General features: G+C 47.6%; 2 non-coding genes across 2 annotated transcripts; both read right to left on the reverse strand.

Annotated features, from left to right (window-relative positions):
- Positions 1–247: 247 nt before the first annotated feature.
- On the reverse strand, positions 248–362 carry LOC132328265 (U5 spliceosomal RNA). Its single transcript, XR_009486728.1, has one exon. It is a non-coding gene; the product is annotated as a U5 spliceosomal RNA (small nuclear RNA).
- An 877-nt stretch (positions 363–1,239) lies between these two features.
- Positions 1,240–1,354, reverse strand: LOC132328266 (U5 spliceosomal RNA). The gene has a single exon (XR_009486729.1). It is a non-coding gene; the product is annotated as a U5 spliceosomal RNA (small nuclear RNA).
- Positions 1,355–17,824: the final 16,470 nt, after the last annotated feature.

Here is a 17,824-nt window from a genome sequence, read left to right on the forward strand (position 1 = left end):
GGGCTCTGAGCTCTCCCTGGAGCCTCCTCCTCTCCAGGTGAGCACCCCCAGCTCCAGAGCAGAGGGGCTCCAGCCCTTGGAGCATCCCTGGAGCCACTGCAAAGGGTGCAGGGTGGAGGATGCAATTCCTGAACCCAAATACCTCACTCCCTCAGATCAGACAGGCTGGGGTCTTACCCAATCCATACTAAGCCTCTCCCCACAACACTCCCCAAAATTTGCTCTAATTTTTGACCACTAAAGGAGCAGCTCTGCCACAGCAGAGCCTCCAAAAATTCCGAATCACTCGTGACTGTTTCTCTCCACGGAAATCTTTAGTAAAAGGCGAAAGATTTATGCGATCTGAAGAGAAACCAGAGCATGCCCTGCAGCCCCTCCCCAGACCCTGCCCCGCACGGCTGTTCCCCTGCAGGACAGACTGAGCTGTTCCACCTCCCAGTGTGACCCTGGGCTGTCCCCAGACGGGTCCCCCAGCAGAGTCACAGCCTGTCCAGTGTCCCCACCCAAGTGTTCCAACGGCAGAAGTGGGAATTTTGAGCAGAGCAGGGCTACTGGTACCCAGTGCACCCTGGGTATGCAAATGAGCCGACTACTAATGAGGCATAGAAAATGAGCTCTAGGGGAGGGTCAGCTGGCTCAGCTCAGCTCCCGGTCCAAACCAGCACAGAATTCCAGGACGGTTTGGGTGGGAAGGGACCTAGAAGCCCCTCCAGTGCCACCCCTGCTGTGGCAGGGACACCTCCCACTGTCCCAGGTCGCTCCAAGCCCCGTCCAGCCTGGCCTTGGACATTCCTGGGATCCAGGGACAGCCACAGCTGCTCTGGGCACCCTGTGCCAGGGCCTCCCCACCCTCACAGGGAAGAATTCCTACCCAATATCCCACCTAAATCTCCCAGATCTAGTTTAAAACCATTTCCCCTCATGCTCTCAGTATCTGCTGGGGTAAAAAGTCTCACACCTCCTTTTCCATCAGCCCCTTCAGGCCCTGCCAGGGGCTCTGAGCTCTCCCTGGAGCCTCCTCCTCTCCAGGTGAGCACCCCCAGCTCCAGAGCAGAGGGGCTCCAGCCCTTGGAGCATCCCTGGAGCCACTGCAAAGGGTGCAGGGTGGAGGATGCAATTCCTAAACCCAAATACCTCACTCCCTCAGATCAGACAGGCTGGGTTCTTACCCAATCCACACTAAGCCTCTCCCCACAACACTCCCCAAAATTGGCTCTAACTTTTGACCACTATAGGAACAGCTCTGCCACAGCAGAGCCTCCAAAAATTCCGAGTCACTCGTGACTGTTTCTCTCCACGGAAATCTTTAGTAAAAGGCGAAAGATTTATGCGATCTGAAGAGAAACCAGAGCATGCCCTGCAGCCCCTCCCCAGACCCTGCCCCGCACGGCTGTTCCCCTGCAGGACAGGCTGAGCTGTTCCACCTCCCAGTGTGACCCTGGGCTGTCCCCAGACGGGTCCCCCAGCAGAGTCACAGCCTGTCCAGTGTCCCCACCCAAGTGTCCCCAGGACAAACACAGGAATTTTGAGCAGAGCCAGGCGACTCAGGCCCGCGGTGCACCCTGGGTATGCAAATTAGCCAAATACTGATGTGGCATGGAAAATGAGCTCTAGGGGAGGGTCAGCTGGATCAGCTCAGCTCCCGTTCCTAACCAGCACAGAATTCCAGGACGGTTTGGGTGGGAAGGGACCTAAAAGCCCCTCCAGTGCCCCCCATGCCGTGGCAGGAACACCTCCCAGTGTCCCAGGCTGCTCCAAGCCCCATCCAGCCTGGCCTTGGACATTGCAGGGATCCAGGGACATCTTGAGAGCTCCTGCTGATGCAGAAAATGAGACTCTTTTGGGTGACTCGGTGACAATCTTTGTGACTGGGCTGCTGGCACGGGCACATCAGCTCCATGCCTTCAGTTAGATGGTCCCAGGGCACAGATTCTGCAAAGGTTTGCTTTAATTAAAAAAAAATTAAAAAAGTCCCTTGGAGCATGGGCAGGAAGGGGAGATTCTGTGCTGGAAGGCAGCAACTCCAATGCCATGGTTTGAGAAAAAAGTCTCAGAGCAATGCCTGCAATCCCTGAGCAGGGCTGACTCAGCCCCTGGATGCAGGGTGAGTGAGATCAGGAGAGTCATTTCTCATCTGGGCATGGCAGAAGGGGGGCACCCTGCTCTGATGTCTCTGCCTGCAAGGGAGCTCCCAGTGCTTGGAGAGACATCAGGAGAGAGCAGCAAAAGTGACTCAGAAGGACAAACTCTGAGCAGGAGATGTGTCAAATTTACCCCGTTCAGTTCCTGGGGGTGACACTGGAGAGGCACCTCCTTATGGGGATGTTTGGCTGATTCTGCAGGGGAGTTTCAGAGGAAATGAGAGAAAACATTGCTCAAATCAGGCTGGAGGAGGTAAAGACTGAGGTGAATCAGGGAGAGGATTTAGCATGCTGGGAAAAGGTCCAGAGGAATCTGGTGGATTTTCTGTCGCCTCTGAACAAACTCTGGAAATCAGGCTGTAGTTCAACACAAAGCACTTGATCCCCAACAAGAGCAGGTGGGGAAAAACAAGTGGGTTGTGATATAAAGATATGTAATATTTATGATATTTCACAAGATTTTATGTATTAATTCAAAACATTACATTTATTATATAATAAATGTAAAGTCCATAGTTCCAGGTGGGGAAAAACAAGTGGGTTGTGATATAAAGATATGTAATATTTATGATATTTTATAATATTTTATTAATTCATTTTAAATATTACATTTATTATATAATAAATGTAAAGTCCATAGTTAAAGCTAAGTATGTAAATCTCTGAAATCAAGCCAAAATTCAGGCCAGCAGGAAGGTGGTGCAGCTCAGTCTGGAGCAAGATCCAAACCCTCTGAGCACATTTAAGGCTCCATCACTCTGCACAATTTAATTTTGCAGCCCTGCTCTGATCCAGCAGGGGCTGACTGGCTGCAGCTATGCAAAGGGAACAGGATGGAGCAGCAGCAGATGCAGAAGTGCAGGAGAATCCTGAGACTGTGATGTGCTGCTTCTGCTGCTGTTGGGAAGAAGTACAACAGCTCTTTTTTGTTTTTCCAGGAACATCCACACTGATTCCACGAGTTGCTGATGCCCCAAACTGAGTGAAGGCTTGGGCAGGGGGTCTTCTTTTCTCTGCTACCCCATTTCCTCCATCACCTATTCCTAGGGATGGTCCTGGCAGTCCAAAGAGCTGAGCTTTATTTTCACCCCCTCTTTTCCCAAATTTCAGCTTGGAGGGTTCTAACCTGAGCCCTTCTGTATTTTTTCTTCCTAAAACACCATCTCTTTCTCACAGATCCATATTCTTCTCCCACTCCCACCAGCCTGTGAAGATCTTGTCCTGCCAGGCTCATCTAAGGCCTCAAGATCTGCTGTCAGAAATGATGAAGACGTTCCCAATTCCCAGGCTGAGCAGCCAGGATGGGGTTTGCAATCAGTTTTAATCACAAGTAACTGAGTGGATTGCGAGCCATAAGCCCCGCAGCAGGCAGCTGTGATGTAATGGAGATGACACTTCAGAATTGGGTCTGAGTGTTGTTTTTGGGCAAGGCAGAGAACCACAAAATTAGCCTCAGTGCAGGGGGAAAAAAGAAAGGTATAAAGAGAGTGAGTGCTGCTGGCTCACACCACTAAGATCTCCCTCCCTGCCGGGCAAGACAATAATCAAAATTAATTTGTGGAGGAAGGCAGGCACTCAAAGACAAATCAAACAGGTGACCACAGCTGGCATGAAATTTCACAGGATGGGAAAGGAAGAGGGCTGGAAGGAAACGGCTACCAGCTGTCCCTGCCTTCCTGAGCCTGCAGGAACAGAGAGCCCTTTTCTCAAAGTGCTTGGATGCTGAATGCATGAGAAACAGCCCTTTGGAGGAAGGAGAAATCTCCTGGGAGCAAACCTGGTGTCTTTAAACGCATGTTCAGGTTAGTCAAGCAGCACATGGCAAGTGATGGATATCATAGGCTCCTGCTCCTGCTTCTCTTTTCCACAGAGCAGAATCCCTGCTGCTGCCTCTCCCCTGCTCTGCTGGATCCACATCCTGGGTCCAGCCTGGACTGCTGTGCTCTGTATCTTAAAACAAAGAATTAATGGCTTTATACTGAAATAAAGTAGGTTTAGATGAGATGTCAGGAGGAAATGCTCTCTTGTGAGGGTGGGGAGGCCCTGGCACAGGGTGCCCAGAGCAGCTGTGGCTGCCCCTGGATCCCTGGCAGTGTCCAAGGCCAGGTTGGACAGGGCTTAGAGCACCCTGGGACAGTGGGAGGTGTCCCTGCCATGGCAGGGGGTGGAATGAGATGAGCTCTAAGGAAAGGACCTGGTTCATGATGTCAGAAGATCTCATACAATAAATCTGCCCCCATCCTCAGCTAGGGAAGGTCACTCTGGATTTGTCCCATTTGCACACACACCAGGGGGGTTTTTGCCTCTCTCCATCCTGCCCTTGCTGGGTCACTTCAGGCCGCTGGACCATCCATCCACAGCTCTCCCCTTGTCACAATGGATCATGGCACGGCCCCTTCCTGCAGCCTGTGTCCTGCTGCCCTGCTGGTGTGCTCCCTCGTGCCCTGTCACATCAAATCACTCCCTGCCCCTGCCTCCAGCCATCTCTAATATTCAATGACTCAGAAAGGAGCTGACCTTTATCAATAAGATGATGTCACCTGCTGGAAGAAAGACCTGATAAAGGTAAGAGCAGGCAACCTGATCTCCTTCCTGATCTCAGTGTCCAGAACAAAAGGGTCTGCAAACCACAACAAAAGGGTCTGTTCCTGATGAAAATTCAGCTCCCTGTGCTGACCTCAGCCTGCTGTGTGCTTGGAGACAGGGATCTGTCCAGGGAAGGGCAACCTGCTGCATATTCACTCCCCAGATAAATTCTTCTCTGAAGCCAGATTGGGTGAAGGTCAGTCTGAGTGGAGGAGAGGGGAAAGGTGGCCAGCACATTTCACTTAAATCATCTTTGTTAAAAATGTACCTGGTGCATTTTTGCCCTAAAATCCCTTCATTCTGTGCTCTTGTTGTCAGAGGGAAGGAAATCCGAGTGAACTGCTAATGTGGATTAGCTGAACTGCAGGAAAGCACAAGTATTTTGATTCAATTACAGCAGCCTTAGCCTGACTCATCCCAATCCCTTTGGGCAGAGATTTTTTCCCCACAGATGATAACTCTGTGTGACTGCTCCACCTGTCCACTGTGTTCACCACGGGCTAACACTTCCAAATTCCCATGTCCAGCCCAGCTTGGGTGCTGCTCATGCTGCTCTCCAACCAGGGGCTGTCAGAAGGAAAGGGTTTTAGGGGATGTCATGCAGGACACAGGGGTTGAATCTCCACTGGGTGCACGACCTTGAGTTGTTGGCTCCTGGTGCACCTCCTTGTCTCATGTTTCTAAACACAGCACTGACAACCATCTGTTCTGCCTCCACACCCAGCCCACGGGTTCCCAAGATGATTCTGGAACAGCCTGGGTGCTCCAGGCTCTCAAGTGTGTGTGGTCCTCATCACTTCTCCAGGGCTGAAGATACCAGTGCACCTTGGCTTGCAAATGGACACGGTGAATTCCTCATAAAAACCAACCTGTATCTCAGCTAAGCCTTCATGGGGGATGGAGAGAGAGGGAACAAGGCAGGGCACAGGTAGGGCTGTAAAACACACCTGTCCACAGTCATTCCATGACCTGGTTGAACTTCATAACCTGAACTCTGGCATTTCCACTCTTTCACAAGGGCTTTGCCTTCTTAAAACTGTCTTGTGCCTCACCAGTGAAAATATCCAGCCCTGTCCATGGCAGACAAGATTCCCACTGATTGTTTCTGCTGCTGAAGGACAGCGAAATATTTCTGAATCATCTGCCTGCCTAAATTTCCTTAGATTAGCTCAGTAATATCACATAATAGAGTGGGTTTTTTTCCATGAGGAGAGGGAGAGGGAGAGGAGGGGAGGGGAGAGGGAGGGAAGGTTTGGGAAGAGAAGAGAAGAGAAGAGAAGAGAAGAGAAGAGAAGAGAAGAGAAGAGAAGAGAAGAGAAGAGAAGAGAAGAGAAGAGAAGAGAAGAGAAGAGAAGAGAAGAGAAGAGAAGAGAAGAGAAGAGAAGAGAAGAGAAGAGAAGAGAAGAGAAGAGAAGAGAAGAGAAGAGAAGAGAAGAGAAGAGAAGAGAAGAGAAGAGTGAATGATGAAGGAGGTGCTCTGCCATGGACAAGGTCATACAGCAATGACAGCAGATCTCATTCCCTTTGCACTGTGACTCTGCTTCTGGGGCCTTACATGGTCTTGTAGAATTGAATTCTGGCACAGAAAATATTCTTTTGTAGAGTTAAATCCTTTTCCTCTCCTGATTTGCTCCTATTTTGGAGAGGCAATATCAGTTTCATGACACAGCCACAGAGCAGTGAGGTTTGATTGTCCTCAAATCTCCAAGAACCTGAGAAAATTCTGAGGACTTCAAATCCTGCATAACATAATTCAGGAAATGTGAAAAATTAGTGTGGAAAAACTTCTTCAGGAGCCCTAAAGCTTATCCAGAAAAGAATCCAGAGAGCTGCTCTCCTGAAAAGCCAGGACAAAGTCCCAAGTCCTTTACCATTTATTCATAGAATAGTTAGGGTTGTAAAATACCTCTAAGATAATTGAGTCTAACCATTAACCCATTATTACCAAGCCCATCACTAAACCAGGTCCCTAAACACCACATCTACACATTTTTCAAACTTTTCCTGGCATGGTGATTCCCCCATAAATCTTCTGGGGGAATATATCTTCTGGAGGAGACAGGAAATCAAGCACTGATAGCATCACCCACACTCTGGGTCTACCCAGCCCAGTATAGGGAAAAGTAAAAGGTGAAACACTGGGTAATGCAGATATTTTTATATCCTCTAGAGAGCAAAATCATAATTATTTCTGAAGTATCTTTGTATTTTCTAGAAATCCCATGAATATTTTCCCATCAAGTTGTTTAACATTTTTCCATTGAGTAAACTTCTGGCATTTGCAGTATCCCTAGGCAAGGGGGGATTATCTCTTGATTACCTTCACCTTGTGTGAAGCAAGTCCTTTGTTCTGACCTGCTATCATCTCAAGCACCCTCTTTTTGTCTTTTCAAAGGAACAAAAAACAATAGTTGCTCTCTTTCATCCTCTTCATGCCACTCATAATCTGATAGACTATTATCATACTCTGCTGCTGTCATCTCTTATTCAGATGAAATATTCTTGGAGTACTTCATTGTTCTGTACCTTTGATCACTCTATTGCCCTTCTACACATCTTTCCCAGTTCTGCTGCATCCTTTCTGTGGGTGGAACAGCAGAGCTGCTCAAAACATTCCCGAGGCAGACACGCACTGAATTTACACAGGGGTGTAATAATGGCTTCTATTTTGATCTCCATTCCTTTGCTATTAATTCTTAACATTCAATTTGCTTTTTGTCACCGCCATTGAGCACGGAGGTGACATGTTCATAGAACTGCTCATTATAAACACCAACTCATTCCTGAGTAAGTAATAGCCCATTCAAAGCTCATCACTGTAGGCAAAGTTAGGATTGCTTTCTTTTCCCCGTGTGCACCACCCTGCACTTATTTCCCCTGAATTCCAGCTGCTCTTTAGTCACAGAATCGCTCGGCAGTGTGACGTCCCTCTGCAAGCTTCCCACATCATCCCTCATCGTTACTGCCTCTCACAGCACCAGCAGAGGGTTTCTGTCACCTCCTTACATCACTCAGCACCAGCACACCTGAGTTATGTCCCCCTTAGAGCTCCTGCTCACCTTTCCATGCTGCTGGCCAGGCTCTGCTGCGAGCAGCAGCAATGCACACCCCTGCAGAGACAACACTCCTGTACTGTTTGCTTCTCCAGGTCCTTGGGCATAGGAAGGTAGTCCTGGCACGTGGGATGGCTCTGCCTTTATGTGTGGGATGTGTGCTGCATTCAGAGCAGGCTGGTTTGGATAGTGTTTTGGTTTGAAAAGAAAACTGCTAAGGAAGGCAGGAGCCTCTTGTGAAATGGAAAATGTAAACCCTTTCTCTCTGAATTATTATGATTTTGAAACTAAGAGGTTCTCAGGTAGAGACAGGGGAATAGGAATAACAGTTCTTTACTAGGAAAATTAAAAATACAAATGCAATTAAAAAAAAAAAAAAAAAAAAAAAAACACCAAACCAAATCAAAAAACTACTGCCAGAGTGAGAACAGGCCCTGAACTCCTGTGGCTCAGGGTGGTGGCACAGTCCCATCCCAGGGGGGCTCAGGGTGGTGGCACAGTCCCATCCCAGGGGGGCTCAGCCCTCCTGCAGTGCCAGCTGTGGTTCTGCTGGAGCAGGGATCCTGCACAAGGGGGGAGTTTTCCTCTGGAGCTCCAGGGCTGCTGGAGATGGGCCTGCTCTCCCTCTGGGAATGCAGGGCAGGAAAAAGCTGCTCCTCTGGCAATGCAGTGGGCAAAGGCTGCTGGGCTGTTCCCAAACCTCAGATTGGATCCAGGTAGGAATGCTTGGCTCCTCCCCTGGGCGGAGCATCTCCCCATGGGATGGTGGGATTTGATCAGCCCTGCAGGGACACTCAGTGGCCATGGACAGAAGGGATCTCCTGGAGGGAGGGTTGGCTGTGGGAGAGATAAAGAAAACTGCCCAAAGAAGAGAAGATAACTGCCCCACCTCTGACAGATGGTAATTGAATACAGACCCCCAGCTAAACCTGAGAGAGAGAGGGTGTGGAACAGAAGCCTCTGTGTGTGGGTTTTTCTCTGGATCTTTTATCTGCTGCATTTTACGGGTGCGTGCGCGACTTCACGTGTGGCCTCCCTCAGAATTTATTCCCCCCGGCTTTTTGATCACAGTAATAATCCCACTGCTAAAAAGGAGCCTTCCCCTTTAAATTCCCCAGTGCCAAGAAATGAACTTTGAAATATGAAGGTTAGCAAAGACTTTGGGAACAACTTTGAAAGCAGCTAAGCTGCGAGCGATCTCCGCGTCCTTTAATCAGATGCTCGGCTTTGCAGCTCCAGCCATCTTCACGGATTAACTCCCATGAACTTCCTGAACTGCTTTCATGGAAAAGCACATCAAACAGATGAGTCTGCTAAGGAGGAATTAATCAATTAAGTAGAAGCAGGGAGGCCTGCTCTCTGCTGAGAAATTGCTCCATAGACACCTTCCTTCTGCCCACTTCCTTCCTTCCGCCTTGCTCCAAAACTCTTATTTATATAAAAGAGAGAGACTGAATTTTAGATTTTTAGAATTTTAGTTTCACCACACACACAGAGCTTCCCTTCCTGCCATATTTTTCTGAGATAAATATGTTTTTTCTAATGTGTAGCTGTGAAATTTTAGGGCCCAGCAGCCTTCAGCTGTCGGAATATTCCTGGTGTGCATTTCCCAGTAAGGCAGACTGACTCATCTTGCACTGTCCTGCATGATGAGTGTTGTGGTGGAGGGTCTTAGCTTTTCTGTCGGCATCTCCAAGAGAAGATATTTGGGATCTGACATTTCCAGAGCTATCCCAGAGGCCAGCTGAGTGCCCCAGTCAATCAGTTCTTTGCTTCTGCCTAGTCTTGGGTCAGTTGTGCAGGCTTGGATCCAATGCCCAGTTTTAGTCATGTAACGGGTATCTGGCCCAAGCTGGTTTTCCAAGAATTTTCTAGTGTCCATGGAGAGAGAGAAAGGAGTTTCCAAGAAAAAAAATTACCCTTTCCAGAATAGGTGTGGATCAGGTGTCACGGAGTGGTCACTGGAGGTGTGGAGGAAGAAACCCATGTGTCTTGGGGCCATCATGCTCCTTCATGTCATCAGAAATATCTGTACTTATTCAGGCCACCCATCAGTCTCCCAAAGTTGGATTCACAGTGTTTACCTCCTCTTTGTGTGCCAATACAGGGAAACAAGGAATGCAGGCTCAGATGTCCCTTTTCCCCCCCAGATCAGGTTTCTTTTGACTTAAAAAGGGATCTTTCATGACAGCAAGAGTTATGAAATTATGGTTGTGCTGCAGAGGGCATTTAAGGGAAGTTCCTCCCATCTGCTCACTCTCAAGAGTGGAAAATTCCTGGTGTTAAAGTTTTTTGTAAAGGGCAAAGAATCTGAATTTTTATTTTTGAGAAGATGAATTCTGAGCTGCCATGTCAGCCTTCACAGCCACATGGGCAACAAGCATGGAGATGCTCTGAAGAAAATTGGGTTTGTGGCCTCTGCAAAAGCAGTTCTGCATTTCTCCTGATGTTTGCAGTGACCTTCTCCCAGGAAAAAATCTATTCCCAGCTTCAGGAATACTTGGAGCCCAAGTCACAGCTTTTATGAACAGGAGAGCTGGGGTTCCTCTTGCAGAAGTGAGATGATTTCTGCATTTCCTCTCAGAAACAATCCTTGTGAGCGTGTCCAGGATAGACTGTGGTGTAAGGTCATTCTCTCCCCTGTCACATTCACTCCATCAGATCAAGGGAGAGGGAGGCAAATTAACACTTCTGCTTCTGGTCCTGAGGGGAGGCTGATCTACAGGAAAGGGTGAGTTTTAACTCTAATTCCCACCCTAAACCAATTCCTGGGCTATTTATCCTCATTTTCACTGATGTTAGCACTGTCATTTTATGAAGTACCTCTTCATCCTCCCTGGTGCTTACCCCAGGTTTATTTAGGAAAGTGCTTTAATATGTGGAAAACATCTACTATTTTTCAGCTTATTTCCAGCTGGGAAGGTGTTTGAAGTGTGGCTGTGCAGGGTTCAGGTGGCAGGGAGACAGAAATGTGTCAAAAGAACCAGTGAACATCAAAACTCCTTCACACAGAGATCCCTCCTTCTTTCCAGAGGCTACTTCATCAGGTTCTGTGGGATACCTCTTATTTCTGGATACCACAAGAACACCAGTGGTCTAATAATTCCTGCACAGCTCCTTTCCTGCTGTCACCCATCTGGCTCCGTGGATGATTCATGCTTTTGGTTATAGTTTGGGATAAAATTCCAGATTTTCACAGAAACATTAAATCATAAATTGGTTTGGGTAGGAAGAGAGCTTAAAGACCATCCAGTTCCAAACCCCTGCCGTGAGCAAGGACACTTTTCATTATTCCAGGTTGCTCCAAGACTGGACACAGCTTCTCAGGGTAACCTGCTGCAGTGCTCAACCACCTTCACAAAAAAAAAAAAAAAAAGAAAAAAATTATTAATTTAAACAGATTTTCTTTATTTATATTTATATGTCCAGTATGTCCATGCCTCTCTTGCACTGGGAAGCTCTCCACATATGGCCTCAGCAGAGGGGAAGCATCATCCCCCTCAACAAGCTGTCAATCCTCTTCCTTAAAAGAAAAAAAAAAAGGTCCTTCTGCTCTGAAAAACCCAAGACCCAGAAGCAAATCTGTGCTGTCTGTTTGAGAGCTGCAGCACACAGCTGAGCACTGTCAGTGCCCAGCACACTCAGTCCTCAGCTGAGATATTTTTGTAACGGGGAATTCCAATAAAGTCAGAGGATCTGCAGCATTTTTAAAGTTTATCAAGATCACTTTTGCAGCAGTAAGCGGCGTTGAAATGGTTTGGGAAGAAATAAAAGGGAGAGGAAAAGGCATTTTTATTTTGGGACTGAAAGTTAAGACCCTACAGATTGTACCATTTCCTGACTTTAATGAGCAGGGTATCTTGATCCAATCTTTTTCACTGCATTTTTGTCCCCCAGTCACAGGATTTTTTTATTTTAAAGGACACAAACCTGCGAAGATTTTACCCAGCTCTTCTTGAGCCTTCTGGAAAATGATAGGCCAGTTTTGGAGAGGATTGCAGGGAGTAACTGGCAAAAAGAGTGGGCCTGTGGTTTGTATTTGCATGTTCATTTAGATAAAAAAGAGAAAGCGGCTGATCACAGAGAGGCAGCTCTGCATGTTCAGTGCCCCTTCATTTCCTGACCCTTAAAATCTTGTTAACAGGATACAGTCTGTCTGCAGGAAAAAAACCTTCTTATTTTTGGCTTAATTACAGTATTAGCAGTTGGATCAAAATACTGATTATTAGTCTAGTTATACTAACAGTGCAAAGCAGCACAGAAAACAGCATCAATAATGAAATCAAAAGCATTATGTGAAATGCCTGTCCCTGCAGCCTTCACCACCCTGCTTCCACAGGTGCTGTAAGGATGCACTGCTGCCTAAAATGGATCCCATCACTGCCAGCAAAACACAGGAGAACACCCTGCAATTAAGTGTCTTGTGGCAATAAAATTGAACCCAGAAGTGTCTCAAAAGCAACATGTGCTCTCCTGGGAAAACCTTCTCCTCTCTGAGCAGTTCCTCTCCATCATCACCATTCCTTGCTCCACACTGAGTTGGGGGAAGCTCAGCTTTCCCCTCGATGGGGCTGAAGAGAGGACGTGACAGAGGAAGGGGGGTGAAGCTTCCATGAGACAGCCAGATGAATTTATTGGGGCTGGAATTCCAGGAGTGGGATCCAGCTGTCCATGTGAAGGAGTGGCATGAACAGAGATGGATGAGGAGGGTGGTGGTGCCCTCAGTCTTCAGTGAAGGAGAAGATCTCTGTTCTTGAGACCCCTCAGGCCCAGGGGGTCAATTTGGGGGTGACAGGTGTCCCGAAAGTGAGAAACTGTGCTCTTTTTGGAACTGGGCAAAGCATCCTTTAGAGGGGAACCCTATAAGCAGCTCTGGTCCATGTGCAGTGGTGAGAGCACTGGGCATGGAAGGAAGGTGTCACAATGGCAAATGATCTCTGGGCGGTGCCACGTGAGACATGGAAACACACCAGGTTCCAACTGTGTTTCCTGGGGAAGCCCATGGTACAAGAGGGACTCCTCTCTCCTTGATGAACTGAGAATTGATTATCTGTAGGGTGGTGATGGACTGAGAGTTGGTTATCTGAGGGGTGGTAACTGAATTGAGAATCCAAGATTTTGTCTTACTGTGATGTGTTGGGAATCTGGTGGGTGGACGAGGAATGTTTTTGGAAGGTTTTCATTCTGAGTTCTGAGTTTTTCTTTTATATATTGTAAGTTAATAAAGTTTTTTCCCACTTTATTCCTAAGCTGGAGCCTGCTTTGCTCTATTCCTGGTCACATCTCACAGCAGACATTAAGGAGAATCTATTTTCACAGGGGCCCTGACATTGCACCAGCATCAAACCATGACAACATGGAAGGAAGATGTCACGAAGGCAAATGTTCTCCAGGTGGTGCAATGTGTGACATGGAAACACAGGAGGTTTCAACTGTGTTTCCTGTGGTGCAAGAGGGACTCCTCTCTTCTGGATGAACTGAGAATTGATTATCTGAAGGGTGGTGATGGACTGAGAGTTGGTTATCTGAGGGGTGGTAACCGGATTGAGAATCTAAGGTTCTATTTTGTGTGGTGGTGGAAACTGGGGGGGAGGAGGAGGAATGTTTTTGGAAGGTTTTCACTCTGAGTTCTGTGTGTTCCTTTTACATTGGTAAGTTAATAAAGTTTTTTCCTTTATTCCTAAGCTGGAGCCTGCTCTGCTTTATTCCTGGTCACATCTCACAGCAGATATTAAGGAGAATCTATTTCCATGGGGGCACTGACATTGCACCAGCATCAAACCATGGCACCCACACAGCCAGAAAATGCCACTTGAGGTGTCCCAGCGTGTCCCACCTGGCCTGCACTTCCAGTCCAGAAGGGCACAGCTCTCCAGCTGGTCCTGTGCCATGTCCCCCACCCTCAGGACATCTCAGGTGGCATTGGGGGTGCATTTAGAAATGTGTCTCACCACTCCTGTGACCTCCAGGCCAGGTGAGCTGTCTGGCATTCACTGTTTTTCTAAATATAGGCAGGAAACAGAGGAGATGTCTGGGGCTGTTGTCTCCAAGCTGTTCCAAAGTCAGAAATGGAAAAAAGAAAGAATATTTCTTGATAACTGCTGGGCTCAGGGACCTGTTTGTCTTGGTTTCATGAGAGCATAATTGAAAGCCAGGCTGTTTTCTACTTCATTCTGCATTTTGGTTCATCCCTTCAGCCATAACTTCCCACAGCCCCTTTTAATGATGAGCACAAAAACCTGCTTTTCAAAGAACATCTTTTCCTGTGGTTTTGGCCCTGCTCCTACAGAGAGAAGCCTCAGAGCTGTACAAAACAAACACATCGGGTTCTGCCACATGGGAACTGCCTCCTCCTGATCTCTTCCTTAGTTTAAGAATTTCTCAAGCCTCTTTTCACTCTCAGATGTGCTACACAAGAGCAGTGTGGAGGATCAGTGTTTCTTCCCTGCTCCAGAGCCCAGAGGTTGCCCTGTGGAGGTCCATAACCAAGGAGAAGTATCACTACAGGATGCAAAACAACACAACACACACTGCTGTCCTCAAGGTGAAAAAAGGGAAGTTTATTTTCTGACTCCAACATTTATAGACTTCCAAAAGTGACAGTGGATTGGAGGGTGACAGTGCCACCTCTCCAATGACACTGGACAAACCAACAGCCCATCAAATTTCTCTTCCTCCATAAAAGAATGCAAAACAATAAGGTATTTACAGAAAGTGTGTGAGAAAGTTCATGATAAGAATGTAAACATCAGAAGGTTTAGAAAATCTTATAAAATCAGGGAAACAGACATCTCCCTAGAACGTGCAGTTGAGGGCTGCTGCCAAAGCACAACCTGCAGATATTAATTTATCTGTGGAGATTTTATCTCTAATGATAACCCCAGCACTCTCATCTGAGCTGGTGGATGCTCTAATGCTTTCCATGCCATCCTTTTCCTGACCCAGGGATTGCTGCCACTCTTACGTGGTGTTTTTAAGCAGTTTGAATTCTCCAAAGAGTTGCAAGGCTGTTCTTATTTTCAGATGTTGGCTTTTTGGTCCTGATCTTGCCCCTGACAGTCTCACAGCTTCCCTCCAGGCAGGAAAACAGGAAAGTCCACTTTGTTCCAAGTGCCTGGGATAAACTTTGTGTTGAAAATAAAACTACACCGAGAGCACAGCCACAGCCCATCTGTGTCTGTCCCCAGAGTGAAATTTGGCTTTTCTGAGTCCACAAATCTTCCTGTGCCTTGCAAATCAACTTGACAGGGACCCCTCCTTCACGTCTTCAATCTGATGGCAGGTGCTGGTGTGGTTGCTGCCGAAACTCTCACCTGGCCTCTCCACACAGCCTAATTAAAGCTGAGATGAGGAATCCTTCCTACATTTGCAAGGCTTAGATGTCATCTGGATGAGAAAAATCTCATTTTAGCATGTTTTCCAACTCACAGCCTGGGGAAGGTGTTGGTGATGGTGTTACTGGTCAGAGCACTTGCACACTCAGTGGAGAAGTTCAGAACTGGGGAGAAGAGGAGATAAAATCCCACCAAATCTTATTTTCAGGTGGATCCTCTGCCCTGCTGCTTTCTCTGGTCCAGGTGTGGAGGTGCTGGGACATTTGGTCTGCATCAGGCAGGGAAGGGCCCTGGTGGGTGTGGGAAGGGCTGGGTCACCCTGGTGAGACCTTTCTTAAAGGATTCACTGGTCAGGAAGCTGAACAGCAGCTGGGAGGTCCAGGGGGGCTGCAGGGAAGGGAAAGAGCCTGCAGTGCAAAAAGTTAGGAGTAAACTGGTGCTGAGGGATGGAGATTGTGGGACCTCAGCTCCCTCCCTGACCTGACCTGACTGCCTCTTCATGAGGCATCGTTATAGGAACAAAAGCCACCACTTTAACACCCTTTTTTTGCCTTATCTTGAAACTTTGAAAACTTTTTTCTGTTTTCCCCCCAGGGTATTGCTTGTGAGCAATGGACCTCTGCCTGCCTTATCTGCCAGCTGATTCACAGACCTCTTCCAGACCCACACCACTCTCCTGCCTCTTCATATCCTAAATTTCACCTTAGCAATGGTGGGGTTTACCAGGCAGATTTGGTGGGGATGGACTAGGGACTGATGGACTTAATTCCATGATGAATGAGCACCTCTCTACCCTTGACTGTCAGGGTAAAGGTGACCCAGACAAAACCCTGGAGAAAGGACTGGTGCATTTGGTTAATTTTTGCTTTCTTCCTTGCTTGTTCCTTATTCTGACAAGAAAAAAGAAGGGAACAGCAGAGGGGCTGCTCAATTCCTCATCTGACAGGACCCCTGGAAGGTCAAAGGAACACCAAATTGTGATGAGACTGGCACATTTTTAATTCTCTCTCATTACAGCCTCTGTTAAACTACATTACAATAATTGCTTTAGTTCTGCTATGGTATTTTCAGGTCTCTTAATGCAGCTGTCAGCTCAGTGTGCTGGGAACCAGCAAAAAAAAAAAAAAAAAAAACAAACCAGAATTTAAAAAAAAAATGGAAAGGAGAAGAAACACACAAATGAAAGCCTGGTAGAATGGTAGAGAGGGACCAGGACTGGGGGAAATTTGGGATGAGAGCAGGAGATGGTGAAGTCCAGGTTTGCCAGGGGAGCTGCTCAGATCCTGCTCCTGGGGGACCTCTGTGAGCTGGAGACAAGGTTTTCATTCTCACATCTCACCACAGGGTTTGCACCAGCCCTGGCCACAGAAATGGTGGAGTTTGGCACTCTGCAAGGTCTGGCATGATGGGAAGAGGATGCTGAAGAGGCATTTGGTATTTTGGATTTGCTTGAGAGGTTTTGAAGCACCCTTCCATATGAGTCAGTAGTTCTAACAGCCCTCTTCTTAGGGCACGAATCTGGGGCTAGCTCAGCTCTGTGGATTCACTGCAGGACAGGCATTTACTCACAGCACATGGGCCATGGAGAGGGAGGACTCAGCATCCACACCGAGGTGTTTGCTCAGCTCAGGAGCACCCCCAAAAGTCAAGGAGCCCCAGTCACAGCTTTTATGAACAGGAGAGCTGGGGTTCCTCTTGCAGAAGTGAGATGATTTCTACATTTCCTCTCAGAAACAATCCTTGTGAGCGTGTCCAGGATAGACTGTGGTGTAAGGTCATTCTCTCCCCTGTCACATTCACTCCATCAGATCAAGGGAGAGGGAGGCAAATTAACACTTCTGCTTCTGGTCCTGAAGGGAGGCTGATCTACAGGAAAGGGTGAGTTTTAACTCTAATTCCCACCCTAAACCAATTCCTGGGCTATTTATCCTCATTTTCACTGCCATTTTATGAAGTACCTCTTCATCCTCCCTGGTGCTTACCCCAGGTTTCTGTGACTTCAGCTTTCATAGAGTTATAGAATCATGGGAGTTGAAAGGGACCATTGAGTCCAACTCCTGGCTCTGCAAAACCCCCCAAAATCCCACCCTGTGCCTGTAAGCATTGTTCAAACACTTATTGAGCTCTGTCAAGCTTGGGGCTGTGACCATTTCCTGGTGAAGAACCTTTTCCTGACACTCAAACACTCCCTGGCACAGCTCCATGCCATGGTCCTTTCTGCAGCCACCCCTGGATTACTTGCTGCCATTCTCAGACAAGTGAACCAGCTGTGCCTGAGCTCTCCTGGCCATCCCACAGCCAGCTTTGCATCCCAAACCCTCGTGTTCCTCCACATCTGCAGCACCATCTGCACCCCAGCCCCACAGATCAGCAGCTCCTCATGCAAACCCTCCCTCCCACCACAAGAGAGACCTCCCCACCTTCAGAAATGCTGCCCTAAACCACTGCCTGCTTCAGAAAGCCACAAACACACCCTTTAAAGGACAGACACTCCTTCCCTCCCCACATGTGCACTCCAAAAACAATCCCACCACGAAAACATCCCCTTTCTCAACCCCACACCCTTCCACACACGCTGTCACACTTTCTCCATTCCCACAGCCATCCCACATTCATTAATGCCTCCATAGGAATTTTCAACTGTGTGGAGAATTGTTCGTAATTAGTTAACAGGAAAGAAAAATAAAGTCTCCTAAGCTGTCAGCAATCC

Source organism: Haemorhous mexicanus, chromosome 5, assembly GCF_027477595.1.
Source record: "Haemorhous mexicanus isolate bHaeMex1 chromosome 5, bHaeMex1.pri, whole genome shotgun sequence".
NCBI classification, from domain to species: Eukaryota; Metazoa; Chordata; class Aves; order Passeriformes; family Fringillidae; genus Haemorhous; species Haemorhous mexicanus.